Below are 20,366 nucleotides of genomic sequence, written 5' to 3'. Positions count from 1 at the left end.
CAATGACTGTGAGAAATGCAGTCTAACCTTTTTGTTCTAATTGGAGCCTCCACACACACATATATCCATCATGAAGCTTTACGCATAGGTGGGACACATCTGAAAAGATTACATGTCTCCTGCATCCATTGTTGTTGTTGGTTGCACTTCTTTTGGCACGCCTCTTGCAGCCCCTTTCCTTGGCATGGCAGCAGCAATTTTTGCTGTTCTGACAGTCTGTGTCACTCCAGACATAGCTACGCTGTCTTTGTGGATACCTGTCTTGCTACGAAAAGTCCATTTATTGACACAAGATGCATAACATGGCTCTATAATTCTACATGACAAACAAAACAGTGGGACTGTCCTGTTCGACTCTAGTTGTGTGGGTTTGATGAAATCCTGCATGTAAGTAAGGATGGACATCATGAATCCATTGATTCCGTTTTCTCATATCATTAATGTGGTCGTGACCAGTGTGAGCAGCAGTATTACAGAACAATAAGCCACTATCCTACCGCTTTTTGTTTTTTGGCACTTATTGGTAGATAGTTCTCTTTCTTTTATGAAGCATAACATAATCGGTACGTGATAGAGTATGCAGAAGACAGTACTAAGTGTCCCAGAAGTGGATTTCTCTCGCCTTGATATTTTACCTCTACAGGACATGCTGCAAAGAGTCTGATGCATGTGTTATATTGGGTCGAATGAAGTGATGACTATAGATACTGGAACACACAGTGGGACCGCAGCATGGGATGATTGCCAGCTTAACCCAAGGATTTTTATGAACTCATACAGCTTCACTCACAGTGTTTGATGCTGAAGTTCTTCAGTGGTTGTGAATCTTTCTGTGCCAGTCCTTCAATGTAATCTGCTGCAGGCTAAGCTTCTGTCAACCATGCCATTGCATTGGCTTGTATTTGTCCAGAAACCACAAATTTCATACTGCAACATACACTGAGGTGATAAAAGTCATGGGATACCTCATAATATTGTGTTGGATCTCCTTTTGCCCAGTGTATTGCACCAGTTTGAAGTGGTGTGGACTCAAAAAGTTGTTGCAAGTCCCCTGCAGAAATACTGAGCCATGCTGCCTCTATAGCCGTCCATAATTGCGCAAGTGTTGTTGGTGCAGGATTTTGTTCACAAAATGACCTCTCAAATACGTCCTGTAAATGTTTGAGGGGATTCATGTTGGGCAATCTGATTGGCCAGGACCCAGCCCATTCCATTTTGACACAGCGTCGCCATTATAGAGGCACCACCAGCTTGCACAGTCCCTTGTTGACAGCTTGCATCGGTGGATTTGTGGGGTGTGCACCACAATCAAACTCAGGCCATGGTTTTCCAGTAGTCTAGAGGCCAGCTGATATGGTCGTGAGCCCAGGAGAGGCTCTGCAGGCAGTGTTGTGCTGTTCGCGAAGGCACTCACATCTGTCATCTGCTGCCACAGCCCTTAACACAAAATTTCACTGCACTGCTGTAAAGGATATGTTCGCTATATGCCCCACATTGATTTATGTGTTTATTTCATGCAGTATTGCTTGTCTGTTAGCACTGTTAACTCTGTATAAATGCTGCTGCTTTTGTTCACTAAGTGAAAGCTCCTCGGCCACTGCATTGCCCGTGGTGATAGGTAACGCTTGAATTTTGGCATTCCCAGCACACTCTTTACATCACAGATTTGAGAATATTGAATTCCCTAATGATTTCTGAAACGGAATGTCCTATGCATCTAGCTTCAACTACCATTTAGTGTTCAAAATATGTTAATTCCTGTCGTGCAGCCATAATCATGTTGGAAACCTTTTCATGACTCACCTGAGTTCAAATGACAGCTCTGCCAATGCACTGCATTTTCAGTTCTTGTGTACGCGATGTTACCACCATCATATGCATATTGCTCTCCCATGATTTCTGTAACCTGGTGTACATGTGACTGCTATCACAGGCGATGGGAGAGCCAAAATCCAATGTTTTTGAGCAACTCATGCTGTAGTGCATTCTGCAGTTATGGCTCCTTACATGTTACACGATACTATGACGGCCACAGTCTGATAGCTTACAGGGATGGGCATAACTGCAAACAAACACTTAAATGTGATTTCATTGGATATGACATTTTAACCTATACTCTATACTGAGAACAATATGAAAGGTAACAGCTGCATTAGAGAGGCTTTAGAGTTAGCGATAAAAAATCTATCTTCCTTGGCGATGTATTATATTGATGAATCCTCTTGATGAATCCACCTTGGAATCAATGAGACAGTTTACTGGTGGCGCCAGATGCATTGCTATTGTGGACTTCGAATGGTAGCCGAACCACTCTGCCTGGTGGACTAGTTTAAATTATCCTCATAACCTTTTCGTTTCCAGTGTGTTGTATACAACACACAGAACAGGTAACTTTTGTCTGCATAAAGAACACATGTAATGCCAAAGACACATGTCAGCAGTTTGTTCATGTTAGTCAATGTATCACTAACTACTACAGTGAGTTTCAGCACCCTGTGTCAGCAGTTACTGAAGTTAGCCATTGCTTCCCTAATGCGTGCAGTGGAAGAACAGTTGAGGTTCAGTAAGTGTGTTTTTATTCATTTATCCATGTCCTGTCTTTCTTAAACCAATTGTATCTTATTGCCAAGGAATGGAATATTAGCCGCCTGCAGCACTAAGATATTACTTTTCACTATTTTGTAAAATGAGTTTCACGTGTGTGTTGGCTGTGGCACAGTGGATTTGTATCTTATAAAAATGTTTGTTCATTTGTAAATATTCAGCAGTAATGTTCTATCACTGTTGGCACATTTTACTATTATTGAGTGTTAATAAGTGAAGTAGTTACAATAATAACAATAAATAATAATAATTTTAATAGTAAGAAACTAATGATTTGATTAATGTAATATAAGTAAATATTTTTCTGTAGTGTCAGAAGATGAGATACTTCATGAGCTTGGAGAAGCCTTCACTTTTATGGGAATCTGTCAGAACTTGATGAAATATCAAGTGATGATGAGGGAACTACTTTTGCATTTCTTTATTTACAAGGAAATATGCAATACAATACTGGAAGGTTATGGTTTTTTTAAATATTGATGGCAAAGTTGTGACAAAATTGCCAAATATAATACTTGCAGTTTGTATTGTGACTGGGTGTTAGAGTTTGTAGTACTTTACATCTGCTGAGCTGCTGAACGTCTTCATTTGAACATGGTTGTCAGGTAACTGGTATTGTTCAACTAAGTACAACTCTAATAGAGAGTAAGCTCCAGCCTGACAATGAAATGAGAAAGACATGCCGTGATGTAACTGACCATTCCATATGAGGAGATGGACAGATTTCTGTTGCCAAATGGCATGACAACAAACCAGTAGTCCTTGATATGTCTGCAGAAGGTAAAATGCCCGTAGGACAAAGCAAGTGGTGATCTAAGAAAGCCAGACAGTATATCAGCATCAACAGACAACATGTCATTGAAAGCTACAATGAAAATATGGAAGATGCTAATTTATTTAACAGCATCATTGCAGCATACAAGCACACTGTAAAAACTAGGAAGTGAACAGTATGTTCAATATCTTTCTTTTTTTATTTTTATTTTGCCAGTGCTGCTCTTTGGATTGAGAAAAAGGTGGGACCACACTGCTATGAAAATGAAGAGCAAAGAAATAATGGATTGCTTCAAGTTCAAGATTCAGGTATCAGAGGGGTTGGCCCATGCTGAAAAAGAGTACATGACATCAAAAGAGTGTAGTGAAGACGATGTAGATGCAGTATCTAATCCTCCAACAAAACAGTAACTCCCACTCCCCCATCTCAGCCAACAAAAAAGGATGACAGGAACATTACACATACCAGTGACTGTTAGTGATGGGGGTGATCGTTGCAGAAGGCCTAGTTGCAAAAGTGTAAGAGCAAAGGTCTGCCGCCAGAATGTCATTTCACTTGTGTCTAGTAAAAGAAAGAAACTGTTTTGGAGCATACCACATGATGTATGGCCACAAATATCGTGTCTCACAGAATAACCTCTATATGAATGTAAAAACTAGTTTTCAGTGTACTATAATGTAATCAAATAAATTTTTTGTACTAGGTTCCTTTTCATAACAAATTTCAAAACATAAAATCAATATATTACCCAATTTCATTTTTACATTTTGCTTACCTGGACTGCCTGTGTGTCATATACAATACATGGTTTTTGGAAGATATAGCAAATAATTTTTGAAAACAAATATATTTTCTTAACCTTGTTGATCAGGTGATTACATGTTATAGTAATGTTTGATGGATAAACAAACTTTCATACTAGTGAAACTAATGAGAATAAATAGCCATTGATAATGGAAACCCTTCTTATTGCAATAAATACACAAAAGAGCTACAATCAGTTAATTACGTTTGATAAGGCACAAAATCAGAGGTTACAGCCGAGTGTCCAACTGCTCAGGCACAGAGATGCACAAAAATTTCAGTTCAAGTCAAAGCCAAGGAAAGAGAGATACCAGCCTGTAATGTGGGTGCCGTCATAATAGTTGAACAAGTAGTTAGCAATACATTACATGAGAGACTGACAGATGGTGTGTCCAGGACACCTTATAAAATCCAAACTACAACATAGTGATGCAGACGGTGATCACAAGCAGTGCACTTGTGACTGAGTAATGCTTATCCTCTGTACCCTCTAGCCGTAGGCATTGTGGATAAACTGGCACAGCATCCAAACTGTTGTGCAATCAGATACAGCACAGTGGATGAACTGGCATGGCATTTGAATCTACCACACTGTCAAACACAGCAGGTAGCATCAGATTTTGTTATGCCATCTATGCATTTTCCCTATTTGCCATGTGCAGTTGAGTTGTTAAAATTATGAACTCAGTGCTTTGTATTTATTTGTGATATCAACTCACAGTGGCGTGCCGTCACAGACTGCATCTTGTGAAAAATGATGTTAAATTAATTATATATTTTACAGAAGTGAAAAATCAGATTAAACAGCATCTAGTTTTACATGATTATGATACAGGAAAAAGTTTGATGTTCCAGCAAGTAATCCCTTTTAGCGAGTACAACATTTTTCCCTCTCTTTGTGCCAAGTAAACACTTGGGACACCAGTACCACCAATTATTATTTACATCCCGAGAACCCATATTCATTTTGCACCATTTTACAAAGTACTCAGTTACTCAGGATATTACTAGAAAACATTGGAAGTTATATTCAGTGAGTGAGTGACCATTGTCTGTTGAACATGTTATATGGAACATATTATTTTTAATCAAGAATAAATGATAAAACTGAGTACATTGGCTAAAATAATTAGAGTGCTTAAAAGAAAGTTAAACTTTTTTCTGTGAACCACACATGAAATAAATAGTAACCTTCCAAACTTATTCCTGTTCCTTACATCAGTGGTTCTACTATGCTTTGTATTGATGTCAGTAAAAACTGGAGCTTGTTTTTCTTTGCTTTGGGGGGGGGGGGGGGGGGGGGAGCAGTGCAGTTTTGAAGACTGTGGGAAGCATGATTTCTGGCCTTAACCTCAGAATCAAGAAAAACTTGGAACCAGGGTGTGTTGGCCTATTTTTGTTTTGTTGTTAGTATAACAGTTTCCCAGGCAAATAGCTGCAATCTTTGTGCTTTTGTGATTGTAAAATAGAATATGATAAATGGTTTATTCAACAAGTAATGCAGTGCATCACAATGCATAGCAGTGTTGCACATCAAAGAAATCCAGTGATATTTATACAATACTCTTTAGCATACATTCTGTAGTAGCCTGTACTTCCTAATATTTTGTAAATTTAAATATGATTGGATTATGTGTTTCAAGAAAATTTTCTCTTCATGATTATTCATTTATTTTACAGATTTTGCTCACCAGTAACATTGTACTAAAACCCAAGACAACATTTACTTTATACTTCCATGATTGTATACCACTATACTAGAAGCAGTTTATGGTCTCTAACATAACTGTTTCCCTGTTTACACACATGCAGAGGACTAAAGGCATGAAAAACACAGACTAAAAATGTGTAACTGTTCCCATGAAAACAAGAAGTGTCAAGGAAATTTGTGGTACATGCTTAACCACCAAAATAGCAATGCATGCTCCCATGCACTGCTTCTGATTTAGTGCCATAAAATGATTAAAGCAGTTAAAATCTACATTGTACAGTACAACGCCGTTGATGTATCAAGGTAAAACACACCTGGTGAAGAAAAGGAAACACACGTCAGTTACTGGCAAGAAAAAAAAATGTGGTTATGTTTTAACATCTCATTGACCATGGAGTGATTAGGAATACAAAGTACAACTTAAGGTTTGAATAAAGATGAGGCAGAAAAGAGGCTGTGGTCTTTCCAAAGAATCTTAGAATTTACATTCAGTGCACTAAATTTGGATGTGTATATGAGTGGTTTCTGTGCTTTGGACTTGTCCAAAAGAACAGATACCAAATTTGTGTTTGATTGCACAGCCAGATGGTTGACTGAGGATTTGGATGCTGCTTTTGTTGAATACAAGTCCAGTGTCTTAAATGTTGACCCACCTCACTCCAACCATTTTTCCATGCGTTCAACTCAGAATGTCTCATAATTTGCAGTCAGATGTGGCGTTTTCAGTCAAGAGTCTTCGAAAAAAGAAATGAATTAGAGCTGAATATTTAAAGAATTATAATGTTTTTAGTGCAAAGATATTGTCATGTCCACTATCTTTTACAGAATTCTGCAACAATTGAATGTCCTCATATTTAGTTTTAGTAATATTAACATATTGATGGCCTTCTTTAGGAGACGCTTTGGAGTTGAGATTCAACAAATGGAAATCTTAACTTGTTGAACCACATTAAATTTTTGTAGTGGATGAATTTGTTAATCTAAACAGATTCTTGTTGATTAATATGTCCCTAGTGTTTACTGTAACATTCACAACACAGCTTTTAGTATTTGTGACAGAAATAAAATTCACACATACTATATCACAAAGTGGTTAAACTTACAAGAGGTAATCTAGGTAGTATAACACTGGAACTAATTTACATGTGTATGTTTCAGGTGAATGTGATTATTCCAACACACCATCAGAGTATTTAAATGAGCAGGCATATTTATTTCGACAAAATGAGGTCATATGTCCACGGTGTGGAAAGGAATACAGATTAAGAAATTCTTTTCTGAAGCACATCCATTATGTGTGTGGAAAAGAGCCACAATTACAATGCCCAAATTGTCCAAAAAGATTCAAGACCAGGAGCAATCTCAACCAGCACATCAAAGCTGTACATCCAAATGTGGAGATCCGAATCACTGAACAGGAAACTGTACATCAATATAGAGAATAATTGGGAAAAAATAAATCACTTTATAAACAGAGATCCTACATAATAATTATTTCCATTTTTCTTACTTCCACAATCACATAGTTTATAGTAATTATAGTTATGAATTGTTCTTTACATTCAGATTGCCTAGCAGATAGAGCATTGACCAGAAAAGATAGAATCCTAGACTAAAGTTCCAACTTGACAGCAAATCTTAATTTGTCACCAACTGTATTTCACTGTAGAGTAATCCACTTTTACCCAGACTGATTTACTATGTTTGAGAATGACTGAAAAAAGTCTGACAAAATCAAACTATGGTAAGTCTCGGATGGAATAACAATCATATGGGAAGGATAGGAGCTACTGACCACATAGAGGAGGTACTGAGTCACTGACGGACACAATGAAAAAGACTGCTAAAATATCAAGCTCCCTTCTTCCGAAACAGTAAACACATGGACGCATTCACACAAACACAACTCACATGCACATGGCCACTGTTCCCAGCCTCAGAGTTGCAGCAGCAGTATTTTGCCCTTGGATCATTTGGCAGAGTGATACTTCACGTAAGAGTTAAAAAATTAAAATTAATTACATTGCCATCGCATTGAAATATGATTCTAAGTCACTCTTGAAACTTTCACATATTTGTCTGTCACTTCTCTCATTTCACATATGTAAACTTGAATCTAACTGAGACAAGGAGAAAAACAACAGTAGAAACATTCATATATTGGCCTACACACTCAAATTCCTGTGACAAAACTTTGCAGGTTATTCAGTGGTATTTTCTGGATATTTCAGTGTGAGAAGCCTGAGGTCTCCAGCAACTCATTGTAAAGGAATAATGTACTTATGATTTATTCAGTTTGTTACCCCAATTACCTTGCTTCTGTGAAAGTGACTTCACAGCAATGAAAAAGCCTTCAATATGTAATCACCCCCAACATACAACACAATACACGGAGTAATGCACCTGTGTACAGTAGCAAAGTAGTATGATATGGTTGCTGTTGCTGCAGGACCAGCATAGCAGTGTGTCGTGCCTCTTTTCCATTGTATTCAGTGAACCCATACACAAGGTTCATATTGACTCTCTCTTCCGCGAGTAAACCGATCCGTACTTTTATGCAACTCTGTTGAAATACAACTCTGTTAACATAACCCTAACATTGCTGTTAGAATTAACCTGAGATAGAACTGAGCATTACTGGAGGCAAGCTTGAGGCTGAAGAGCAAAGTGGATATTAGTAGTCAGCAACTAGTAATTTGGGTGAACAAATCAGTTTTAATTCCAAACATGACACACAGCACCTACTGTCGACATTTGCATTGTTGTGCAGATATTTTCAGTGTGATACAGATACAAATATAAACTGGCATAAAAATTATATTAAATGAAATTATTCAATAATGTGTAATGAAAGATCACTGGGCCCTTATACCAGGATTGACAAAAAAAATATCTCTGAACAACTTTTGAAATTTTGTGTGGAGTCGAGGTTCACTCTGTATAACTGTTTTAACATGTCAATACAGTTTTTTATGTGCATAACTGTTTGTTAGCATAAACAAGGTGTGATCAATGTACGTAGTTGTGTAAAATTTATCCCTGTTGGCGTGGGTGTGCTGTACTGTTTACTAATATGTGATCTTGTTTGAATTTACAAATAAATTATTCTCATTAAATTTCTTTATCCTCTTTCAAAGAAGTTCTTGATTTCAGTCCTCATTGTGACCACTTGTATTTAAAGTAGAAAGGTGTACTTTTGAAGTTACTACAGTCACAAATCTCTCTTGTGGCATATGCCCATATTAGTTTCATAGTGTACTTCTTCATTATTCATTGGAAAGTGGAGGGGTGGGGGCGGCAGCTTTTTTGTGGGTTCACATGCACAAACAACTTTTACATTGCGTGCTACAGTTGGCATGATGAACAAAGGGAAGTTAACATGATGAATCGTGAGTCCGTCATTGGCAGCCATTAAGAAAGCTTATTTGTAATTTTAAGTGGTTCATAAATAAAGTTAGCTGGTATTTTGTTCTATTATGTAATAATTTAACCACATTGCTGAAATTCTCATCAGAATTGTTAATAAGACATACAAGAAGGTTATTGTAATGACAGATATATATCTCAGGCTGCACTACATGTCATTCAATGACAGCAGTTTTATTTTCTTGTTGAGATTCATTGGCTTCATCACTCACAACCAAATTGTCACACTACAGCCTAACCCAAGCCCTTGGGTTCACTACAGTTTAGACTGTCAGCACATTTATTTTTCTTCCTGCTCTCCATATCAAAATGCCAAAAGAAATCATTAGATTAAGTGATTTTTATAGGCTACCGTATACTGTCACCATATTGGTTATGACCAGTGGAAACAAATTGCCACCAAAAGCTTTCAGCCAAAGAGCCAGATATGCCGTAAGTGCACTCAAGCATAAATGTAGTCTCCTAGTGTGTTTTCATCTTTGGAATATAGGGAGCTTTCACAGCAGTGGCAGTTCATGTAGTTTCTATTGTGCGGGTTCGCTAGGAGAAGCATCAACAATAGTGCTGATCTCTAACAAGACCTGTCATATTTAGTCCATTTGTCAGCTCATTTTTAATATATATTTGGTTGACAGTGTTACAGACTTTTAATGTATACATTATTTATAGGTACACACGGTCATCAATCTACATGAGCAAAAGCGTCGGTCAGTAAAGAAATGTTTTTGGTGCACATCAACCACCTCTATCTATCCAAATGTATCTGGGCGACTGTTAGTGGACATTAATACAGGGTGTGACCATGTTTTGCCGTTATGACGACTAGAAGTCTGCTGATGACACTTTCAGTGAGGTATCTGAATGTCTGTGGAGGAATGGCAACCCAGTCTTCCTCAAGAGTAGAAATGAGAGCAGGTAGTGATGGACACTGGAGTCTGGAGTGAAGTCTAGGGTCTAACACATCTCAAAGGTGTTCCATTGGGTTCACGTCAGTTCTCTGGGCAGGCCAATTCATATCCATTGCCCCACAGGTGCTGCTTTATGACAGTGCATGTCACCTGATACAATGAGTTATCATCTCTGAACGGATGATCTACTGCATGCTGTACATAATGCTGTGAAATGTGACCATGTCCTTCTGTATTTAGAGTTTTCTTAACCTCAATAAGGGGACCATACCCTAACCAAGAAAAACACCCCCATACCACAACACCACTTCTCCTGTATTGCACTGTTGATGCAACATATGATGGTAGGTATTGTTCTCCAGGTGTTTGGCAAACTTGGACCTTTCCATCAGATTGCCACAGGATATAGTGTAATTCATCATTTCAAATAATTTGTTTTCAGTCATCCACTATCCAGTGGTGTTGCTCTTTACACCATCTCAAGCATTGCTTAGCATTGACTACAGACATACATGGCTTCTGAGGAACTGCTCAGCCATTTTACTGTGTACCGGACCGAGACTCGAACTAGGGACCTTTGCCTTTCGCAGGCAAGTGCTCTACCATCTGAGCTACCAAAGCACGACTCGTGCCCCATCCTAACAGCCTCACTTCTGCCAGTACCCCAAACTGTATGGGCTGTATGGGACAGGTCTTGCATCTAGGTCTGTTACAGGAATACGAGCCAAGAGGTAAGGGGTTGGGAGCGGGGATTGTGTAAGGATAGATGAGTACAGTTGCTCCAAGTCCTGGGTGGTACTGAGTTACGAAGAGAATGCTCCTCTGTGGCCAGACGATGAGACTTTGGGAGGCTGTGGGATACTGGAAAGGTAAGGCATGGGAGATTTGTTTTTGTAGAAGGTTGGGAGAATAATTACGATCTGTGAAGGCCTCAGTGAGACCCTCGGTGTATTTCGAGAGGGATCACTCGTCACTGCAGATGCGACGATCATGGGTGATTAGGCTGTATGGAAGGGATTTCTTGGTATGGAACAGGTGGCAGCTGTCGAAGTGGAGGTATTGCATGTGGTTAGTAGGTTTGATATGGACAGAGGTATTGATGTAGCCATCAGTAGGTAATGCCTACAAACAAACCCAGGATACAGCTATGAGCTCACCCATGGCACCATCCTATGGCAACCTATTCATGGGTCATGTAGAGGAATTCTTCCCAAACACCAGAATCCTAAACCCCTGACCTTGCTCTGATTCATTGATGACATCTTTGCAATCTGGATCAAGGGTGAGGACATCCATCCTCATTCGTCAGAACCTCAACAACTTCTCCCCCATTTGCTTCACTTGGTCCTAATCAACCCAACAAACCACCTTTCTAGATGTTGACCTGTACCTCAAAGATGGCTACATCAGCACCTCTGTCCATATCAAACCTGCTAACCACCTGCAATACCTCCACTTTGACAGCTGCCACCTGTTCCATACCAATAAGTCCCTTACATACAGCCTAACCACCCATGGTCGTCGCACCTGCAGTGACGAGCGGTCCCTCTCAAAATACACTGAGGGTCTCGCTGAGGCCTTCACAGATCGTAATTATCCTCTCAACCTTGTACAAAAACAAATTTCCCATGCCTTATCTTTCCAGTCTCGCACAGCCTCCCAAAGTCTCACCGTCCAGCCACAGAGGAGCATTCCCCTCGTAACTCAGTACTGCCCAGGACTTGCAGCAACTGTACTCATCTATCCTTACACAGTCCCTGCTCCCAACCCCTTACCTCTTGGCTCGTATCCCTGTAACAGACCTAGATGCAAGACCTGTCCCATACAGCCTCCCACCACCACCTACTCCAGTGCCGTCACAAACATCACCTATCCCATCAATGGCAGGGCTACCTGTGAAACCAGTCATCTAATTTAAAAGCTGAGCTGCCACCAGTGTACTGCATTCTATGTGGGCATGACCATTAACAAGCTGTCTGCCCACATGAATGGCCACCGTCAAACTGTGGCTAAGAAACAAGTGGACCACCCTATTGCTGAGCATGCTGTTCAACATGACATCCTTCATTCCAGTGACTTCTTCACAGCCTGTGCCATATGGATCCTTCCCACCAACACCAGCTTTTCTGAATTGCGCAGATGGGAACCCTCCCTGCAATATATCCTACGTTCCTGTGACCCTCATGGTTCATTTTTCTTGCCCATCCAACCCCTTTCCTGTTCCCATTCCAGCACTACACAGCCCTGTCTTTTTACTTCTCTCTTTTTTCTGCTAATCCCGCTCACCTCTCCTCTGACCTCCATCTAACCTGCTTATTGCACCTAGCTGCACTACCGTTTCTGCACCTCGTCCTTGTGCACTCCCCAGCAGCACTTAATTGTCTCCCACCCCACCCTGCTACCTCTCCCCCTCCTCACCCCAGCCTCCTTATCCCCATCCAGTTGCCACTTCCATCATGCACTGCTGCTGTTGCTTGCAGTGTGGCTTGAGATGCCAGAGGCTGCATTCATGTGTGTGTGAGTTGCATTTGCGCGGGCATGCACCTTTGTGTGTTTGTGTCCTGTCTATTTTCGACAAAGGCCTAGTTGGCCGAAAGCTTATATTGTGACAGTCTTTTTTGTAGTCCCTGCCTGCGACTCAGAATCTCCGCTGTATGGTGAGTAGCAACTTTCCTTTTCATAATATTGTTACATTCCATCCTGGATTTTGCATTGTTTGATTAAGATCTATTTCGGTGAATGTTGTGATTGAATGAGTGATTTTGGTCTATGCCACTTGTTGTGGTGTCATGGCTGCATAGGTAAACGTAGGTTACTAATACGGTGAAAGGGGTCAAAAGACACCTGTCTGCTTTTTATTTCCTCTGTAAAACATTCAGTTTGTAACACCTTTTCAACAGACTTCGTGACTTTCCCTTATTTATTCTAGTGTTGACAATAGTGTACAACAATTTACTGATTTTCCACAATTTCATGGAAATTTTATGAAATATACTATGTGAGGTGTCAGTTGCCTCTGCTGTAACTCCTTTTTAGAATATTACTGTTCTCATAATTACAAAGGTACTTGCATTGCATTTTATTTTAATCAGCTGTTGTTGCCTCAGGTGATGTACTTGGAAAGATTTCATCACCGGACTTTAACATAACTTGTTAATTGTCTTTCATGTGTGGCTGGTGGTACTCGTCTCGTCAGTTAGTGGTTTTCTTTTGTCTGCAATGGGCATTTCAGTTACATTACATCAGCGTGCTTTTAGTAATGAAGAATTTTGTATATTCTGGAGAATTCTGATATTTCATCAGAAAGTGACTTATCGGCTCCAGATCATGATTTCTTTGGAGACCAACTGCAACTGATGATGAAGATAATGAGACTGAGCAGCAGTTGCTATCAGCAGATGTCTCCCCATCTCAGTTCTTTCACTAGATTCAGGACTCACCTGACATGACAGGATGTTGGCAGCTAGAAGTGATACAGAGTGGAAGGCTGCTAACATGCTGTTGCATGGAAAACAGGTTACTTTGAACACCCAGAAGGAGAGAAGGGGCTCATTGCATATGCCTGCCACCAGGTGGATGACTCTGACATAAGTTCCTTACAATTTGTTTTTGATGATTCAATGCTGGGCATCATAAAACACATTGAATCAAAAGCTCGGAAGGAAATAAATAACATAAATTGAACCATATAATTGGAGGCAATGATTGGTATCATGTATGTCAGAAGTGCCTTTTTTCCCTAAAAATGTTTCCTTGTATTACCTTTTGCCGTGTTTTGGGGCATAATTTATCAGGGATAAATTGACAAGTCATCTTCTGTGAACTTATCAGATCCGTCTGCTTCGAAAAGAAGTAATCTTAAGCTTCACACATCCCTGCTGACAAGTCGTGAAATAGGGAGCAAGTGCTTTTGCTTCCACTGTTCTTATAGTGAAAATACTAGTTTATCAGCAGTTACTTTGAAGCAAACTTAGGGGCAGGCTTACAAAGTTTGTGCCTAACAAATTCAACAAATGTGAACTCGTGTTTTGGATAGCTGCACACATAGCATCCAGATACTTTTGCAGTTCCTATCCATATCTTGGTAAGGAGAAAGGCCAACCAGCCATTGGAAGAGTATGTCAGTCTTCACATCATGGAGCCATTTCTAAATGAAAGAAGGAACATGACAACATAACTTCTTCACGTCCCTTCACCTTGCCAAGAATCTTCAACAGATGAAGATGCCATTAGTGGGAACAGTAAATAAGGTATACCCTAACAAAATCAAGCTGCTTGAAGAAGAACAATTCTGACTTACATTTCACCATTATCTTGACAAACACTGACAACATACTCTTAGCCAGACATGCACAATGGCTGCTAAAATTTTTCGTTATAAATAAATCTGATCCAGTTGTACTTGACAAACCACTACATAACAAGGAAAACTAAGAGGAATTCTTCATAAAATTAATTAACATTAAAAAGGCCCATAAAAATGTGAACATAAAGTCATACTTTGATTGCATATAAGAAAGTCATACCAGTCATGCACAAAATCCAGCAAATTTTTCAAGTAGCATGCAAGATTCCATGCAGATGAGGCATGAAAATGTTCTCTGAGCAAATAAGCTCACATTGCCACCCCAATGTAACCCATGAACCAACTGCGAATGACTAGATATTTGGCATGGGCTTAAGAAATTAAAATGAAGACATAAAAGCCATAAAATGTCAACTTGTGAATGTCAAAAGTAGCTTACCATATAAGTGCCCAGCAAGACCAATAAACAGACTACCAAACAAACCCCATTGAGACACCTGATTACACATAAACATCGCAGAGTGGCTGATTGAAGATACATCCTGAAACCTGGGTCATGTGTATAATTTTATCCAAATAAAGGATTTGTCAACTACAACTGAAGCGGATTTATTCATCATGAAAAAGACTGATAAATCAGAATGCACTCCAACAGTGTACCAAGCAAAGAAGAATATGGCCATCTTTATTCCCAGCACACATCCTGAAATAGCAATGAGCAAATGAGAAACCAGAAAAATTACTGGTTGCTCTAAGGGTTCATAAATACTCAACCAAGGTTGCTTTTAGGAGGCGGCCAATGCACGTCTGTTACAGTATCCTAGACGTGGCACTGTACATGCATGGATCATGTAAATTAAACAACTAAAAAGAACCTGAAGAAGAACACATTCATTCTTCAGCTGAAAAATAAAATCACGAACAGGAAACAACAAAGAATAGGACAATAGCATGAAAGCAAATCAAACGAGGAAGCAGCTGTAGTACCAGACAAATCAGAAAAGAGAAAGAAGCGCAAACTGGAATGTGTAAAGGAAACAAGACCATGACATCTGTGAGAAGTACAAAATAGCCATCTGCAGAAAATTCGTTTGAAATATACCAGTCTGCTCAAAGAGTTGACTACACACAAACGAGTGAAATAAATGTTAGGTACAGTATACATATCTTAGGAGGCAAGCAATACTTAGTACCTAAAATGGTAATGTAAAAGTGTTACAACTTTGTTGTAAAGCTGTAATTGATGTTTGTGCATTACATACAAATGAGTAGAAAAAATATAGTCCTTAGCTTAACTAAGCTGTAGATTTTTATTGCAAATCTCATTAAAGGCAAATGAACCCTTCCCACTGTTCTAGGGGTATCACATTTTCTGCTGTTCTAATATTAAAGCTATAACTGAACAAGTGCTATTTTGTTGTCAGTATTATGAAGTCAGTCTTTTAAAAGTGGCCTAGAACAATTACAAATTTTTTTCAGTGTACATCAAATAATGCTTTTGTGATTTTTTGTGAGCAGCATTTAAAATGTCACTGCTGCCATTAGTGTTTTTGGTGATACCAATAATAAAGAGACAGAGCAAATGCTTGTGTTAGGGAAGAATAGGAGAGGAAACTTGTGAAGGTTCAGTTACATTTTTAAATTACCTTGTTGCTGGTCTTCAGCTCCAAGCAGTCTGTGAACCCTTGACTCGTTGATAAACTCTTCTTATGTCTGTCGAAGAATTCTACTTAATCCTAAACCAGAACTCAACAACCCTGATTTGTATGAAGGCTCTTATTGTGCCTTTTATTATAAGTGGGATCTGAAGTTAATCAGTTAGGTACATCTCCTTTGAACCAACTCCAGTCTTCCAGAGTAAGAAACCAATGCATATGCACCAGCATTTAGATCATTAATCTTCTGGTCATTGGTATTCCATGACATCATGTTTCGCAGAAAAGATTCTTTGCTGCTGCCAATCACTCCACACATCATGATGCCGATCATTGCTTTGATATTCCTGAGATGTCTCATGTGGAGTACCCCAATAACATAACTAAACTTACAAAACAAGACCGGCTCCTTAGCAAATCTTCCCACAAAATAATTAAATTTTTAAATTCAGTACAATTTTTCTCTGTGAACAAATGAACAGATCTTCTGCTAATAATTCTTGTTGATTTATATCCAAAATTGGCACCAGACTTCCCCCTCAATCAATGAAATTATTTATTTTCAAAAACTTTGGCAACAAAACATCTGGGAAATCTTGTACCCTCACGAATTGGAAGTGTCCTTTTCAAAGTAACCATCCCAACATTTGACTTAAGTGATTTAGGAAACCACCTGCCCTCCTGAATAGATGTTTAGTATCTCACCACTGTGCCACCTCACTCTGTATTCCCTGAGTGGAATATTAACCTTATTAACTATAGTAATAACAAATTGCCAAAATTCTGGCGGGGTGAAATGTGTTCGAGTCGGCTGCGTTTCTTCTTCTTTTTGAACGCACACTGAATTCTAAAATGGCTGATACATGTCAGTATTCTAGACTCCAGAGTCTAAAGAGTTCATTGATAAATTTTGTTGCTAATTATTTAATAGATAGTGAAAGGAGAGTTGATCCTATGGCAAACAGGGCAATTGTTAAAAGTAGTCATCACAGCCTGCTTACTGCAATGAGATTAGCAAAGTAATGAAATGTATTCAATCTGGTGTGAGGAGCGAACAAATATAAACTAAGTTTTTGGTATTTTGAACTCATGTGCTCCTTTGAACTCTTGTGCTCCCTGATCAATCAGGTAATACTGAGACCCAGCAGAAATATGGTTGCGGAAGAAACTGGAAAGACAACACCAGATGAAATAGAATGTGAGGATTTACAAGTGTCAATAGATATCTATGGCTCACTTCTTTCATTCACAAATAATTTCGCCAGTTTCCAGGTTCACCTTTTATTTCGGGAAGTAAATTAATATGTGAAAACTGCCATGTATTATAGAACTCTTCCTTGACAACTTAGGTCATTGTTTCCGCTTCTGGCACTTATTTCAAATTTATTCAAAAACTAGTTCTTAACATAGTCCACAGAAGAATTTGTCAGTTATGATATAGTTCGATATTATGATTTGTCAGTTATGATATAATGATCTGAAATATTCTGTGCAAGAGCATAGCCCCTTGCCACTGAAATTTGTTTCCCAGACTGGTAGTGGTGGCCAGCGGTTGATTGTGTCAAGTGGAAGTATGAGATTTGTGATGATTTATTTTATGCAGACAGATTGCTATGTGTAGACCAGCATTAAGTGTTTCCACACACTTGATCAGAATTGTTTTTGGCACATTTTTCAAGAAGGCATCAAATAAAGTAATGTGAATAGGTGTTGTGGCTTTAGCACACCAGCTCAAAGAAATGTTGATGAAGAGGAAAATGGACCACCAAATACTGAATACTAAAATAGACATCTTGTTGAAATCATTTTGAGACATCAGACACAGAAATCAGTTTAAAGTAGTGGATGAACTGCCATTTGAAAATTATTGTCAAAAGAGTAAAAGCAATTTTGAATTCCTTTGAAAGTGTATTTCTTCCTCTGAAGAAAGGCAAACTGAACAATGGAAAGTCCATATTGGAATATCAGCAATGTTATGAAAAGGACGGATTGCTATTTATTGTAAAGATGAGATGTTTAGTTGCATACAGGCAAGATGAAAAGACACAAATTTGTGCTTTCTGCTGTAGCCTTGTTCAGAAAGGAAAAGGAACACATTCACACAAGCAAGCACATGACTGCTATCTCTGGTCAGAATGCAAGTGTGTCACATTGACAGTGCAGAATGGACGGGAAAGTGGGAGGGACAGCGGTATGGATGTGGGGAGAGAAGTCAGTGCTGCCTGGCGGACCGTGTAAGGACAAGCTGGTGGCAGGACAAGGCTGCCAGGCTCAGTGCAGGGAAGCTATGGGGAAGGGGGAGAGGGGGGGAGTGCAAAAGGAGAGGAGCAGAGAAGGGGAAAAGATGGGTGGGTGTGTTGGCAGACAGTGATATACAGTGAGGATGAGGGTATGCGAACTGAGAGGAGGTGAATAGGATAGAGGGGGCGGAAACTGTCGGGTGGAGGGTTTGGGGACAGTAGGTTACCATAGGTCAAGGCCAGGATAATTTCAGAAGTGGGGAAGATATAGTAAGGGTAACTTGCAACTGCACAGTTCAGAAAAGCTCCACCACCAGCTTTTGTGATAGCATTGACAAAGAAGGCAATGGAAGGTGGATGAAAATGTTGATAAGCAAAAGTTAAGTAGGTCAATGATGTGCAAATTATGTAAGGAACAATGCCGAGTAGAGTAGCATTCAAACATCTGCCCCAAAGCAGAACAAGTAAGATGGATACAGTACATACAGCTGTCCACAGCAAGGTATGTCATCAACAGCTGTCGGCAGCTGAGGGTTTCAGTTAGTCATCATTTATTCCAGGGGAAAGCTGCACGGTCATCAACAGTATTTGTTCTTTCGAGAACAGTTACTGTCTTCATATATATAGTTAAAAGGCTACCCAGCCATTGACCTTCGTCTGTGCGAATGCGCACAGGTTGCCCAAACTCTTACGGGAATCGCCAAAGCGTGTGCGAGTAATGAATTGATGGGCAAATGTTTATAAGGTACATTACATATGTAGAATTATGGGCAGTTGGGAATGTGAGTCTCACGTGAAGTGTGCAAGGGATAAGTCCCTGCAGTCGTGCTATTCATCTGTGTCCTTGGTGGCTCAGATGGATAGAGCGTCTGCCATGTAAGCAAGAGATCCCAGGTTTGAGTCCCGGTCGGGGCACACATTTTCAGCTGTACACATCGAGGTATATCAACAACACCTGTCGGCAGCTGAGGGTTTCAGTTAGTCATCATTTAATAGAAGAATAGCTTGGCTTGGATATGTCCTCGGGACGGATACTGGAAGAACAACTAAAAATATTGTTGAATGGAGGCCAACCAGAAGAAGACAGAGAGGAAGGCCATGAAAACAATGGATAGATGACGTGGAAGAAGATATAAACTATCTCAGAGTCCAAGGACGGTGGAGAACCATGCTGTAGAGGGCAGAATGGAGGAAACTTGTAGATGAAGCTAAAACCCACACAGGGTTGTAATGCCATGAGAAGAAGAAGAATTAGCAACCTTATTTGTGGATCGATAAACTTTTGGGGACCTCATAATCAATGACATGAATTATACACAAAACAACTCTTTTGCAGCAATATGAGTTTAGCTATCCCACAGGGAGGAATATATTTGGCACTCTAGCTGTTCTCAGTTCAGTGTGAATGATTCTGTTGCATGTAAGTGATATTTCTGTTTGTTATGTTATTTATAATAAAATTCATGTTAACTTCACTCATTGGCTTCCAGCTTCATTCTGCAAGTCACCCTCATCATGACCCCTACAATGGCAACCCTACAACAAATAGCAACATATATTTTGACATAACGAGTATACTTCGTGATACAGTGTTAGTTTTGATAATGGAGTCATTCCACAATCATAGTCTTTTCATACAATCATAACAGAATGATGACTTAAAAGTGACTCACATTATGTTCTCTTCCACTCTAATCAGCCTACAATTTGTGTGAAACACAAAAGTGACATTCTACCACATCTTACCACAGACAGCAACAATGGTGAACATATGTACAAACAATGTGTAATGCATTTTGACCTCTTTGGTAATTTTTGATAACAAGGTTAAATCTTGCCTCACATCAACAAGACAATATTCGGGTAACTAATTCATGTCTCCATAACAATACCGCCTGTGCTTTTACCTGTACATCCATGTTATGAATGATCCAGTT

General features: G+C 39.4%; 1 long non-coding RNA gene across 1 annotated transcript; it reads left to right on the top strand.

Annotated features, from left to right (window-relative positions):
- LOC126251502 (uncharacterized) lies at positions 1-7,372 on the top strand. The gene is made up of 2 exons (XR_007545749.1): positions 1-2,563; positions 7,053-7,372. It is a non-coding gene; the product is annotated as an uncharacterized LOC126251502 (long non-coding RNA).
- The last annotated feature ends 12,994 nt before the right edge of the window (positions 7,373-20,366 follow it).

Source organism: Schistocerca nitens, chromosome 4 (genome assembly GCF_023898315.1).
Source record: "Schistocerca nitens isolate TAMUIC-IGC-003100 chromosome 4, iqSchNite1.1, whole genome shotgun sequence".
NCBI lineage: Eukaryota > Metazoa > Arthropoda > Insecta > Orthoptera > Acrididae > Schistocerca > Schistocerca nitens.
Note: the sequence above shows the minus strand (reverse complement) of the source record. Positions and strands in the feature narration are given on the sequence as shown.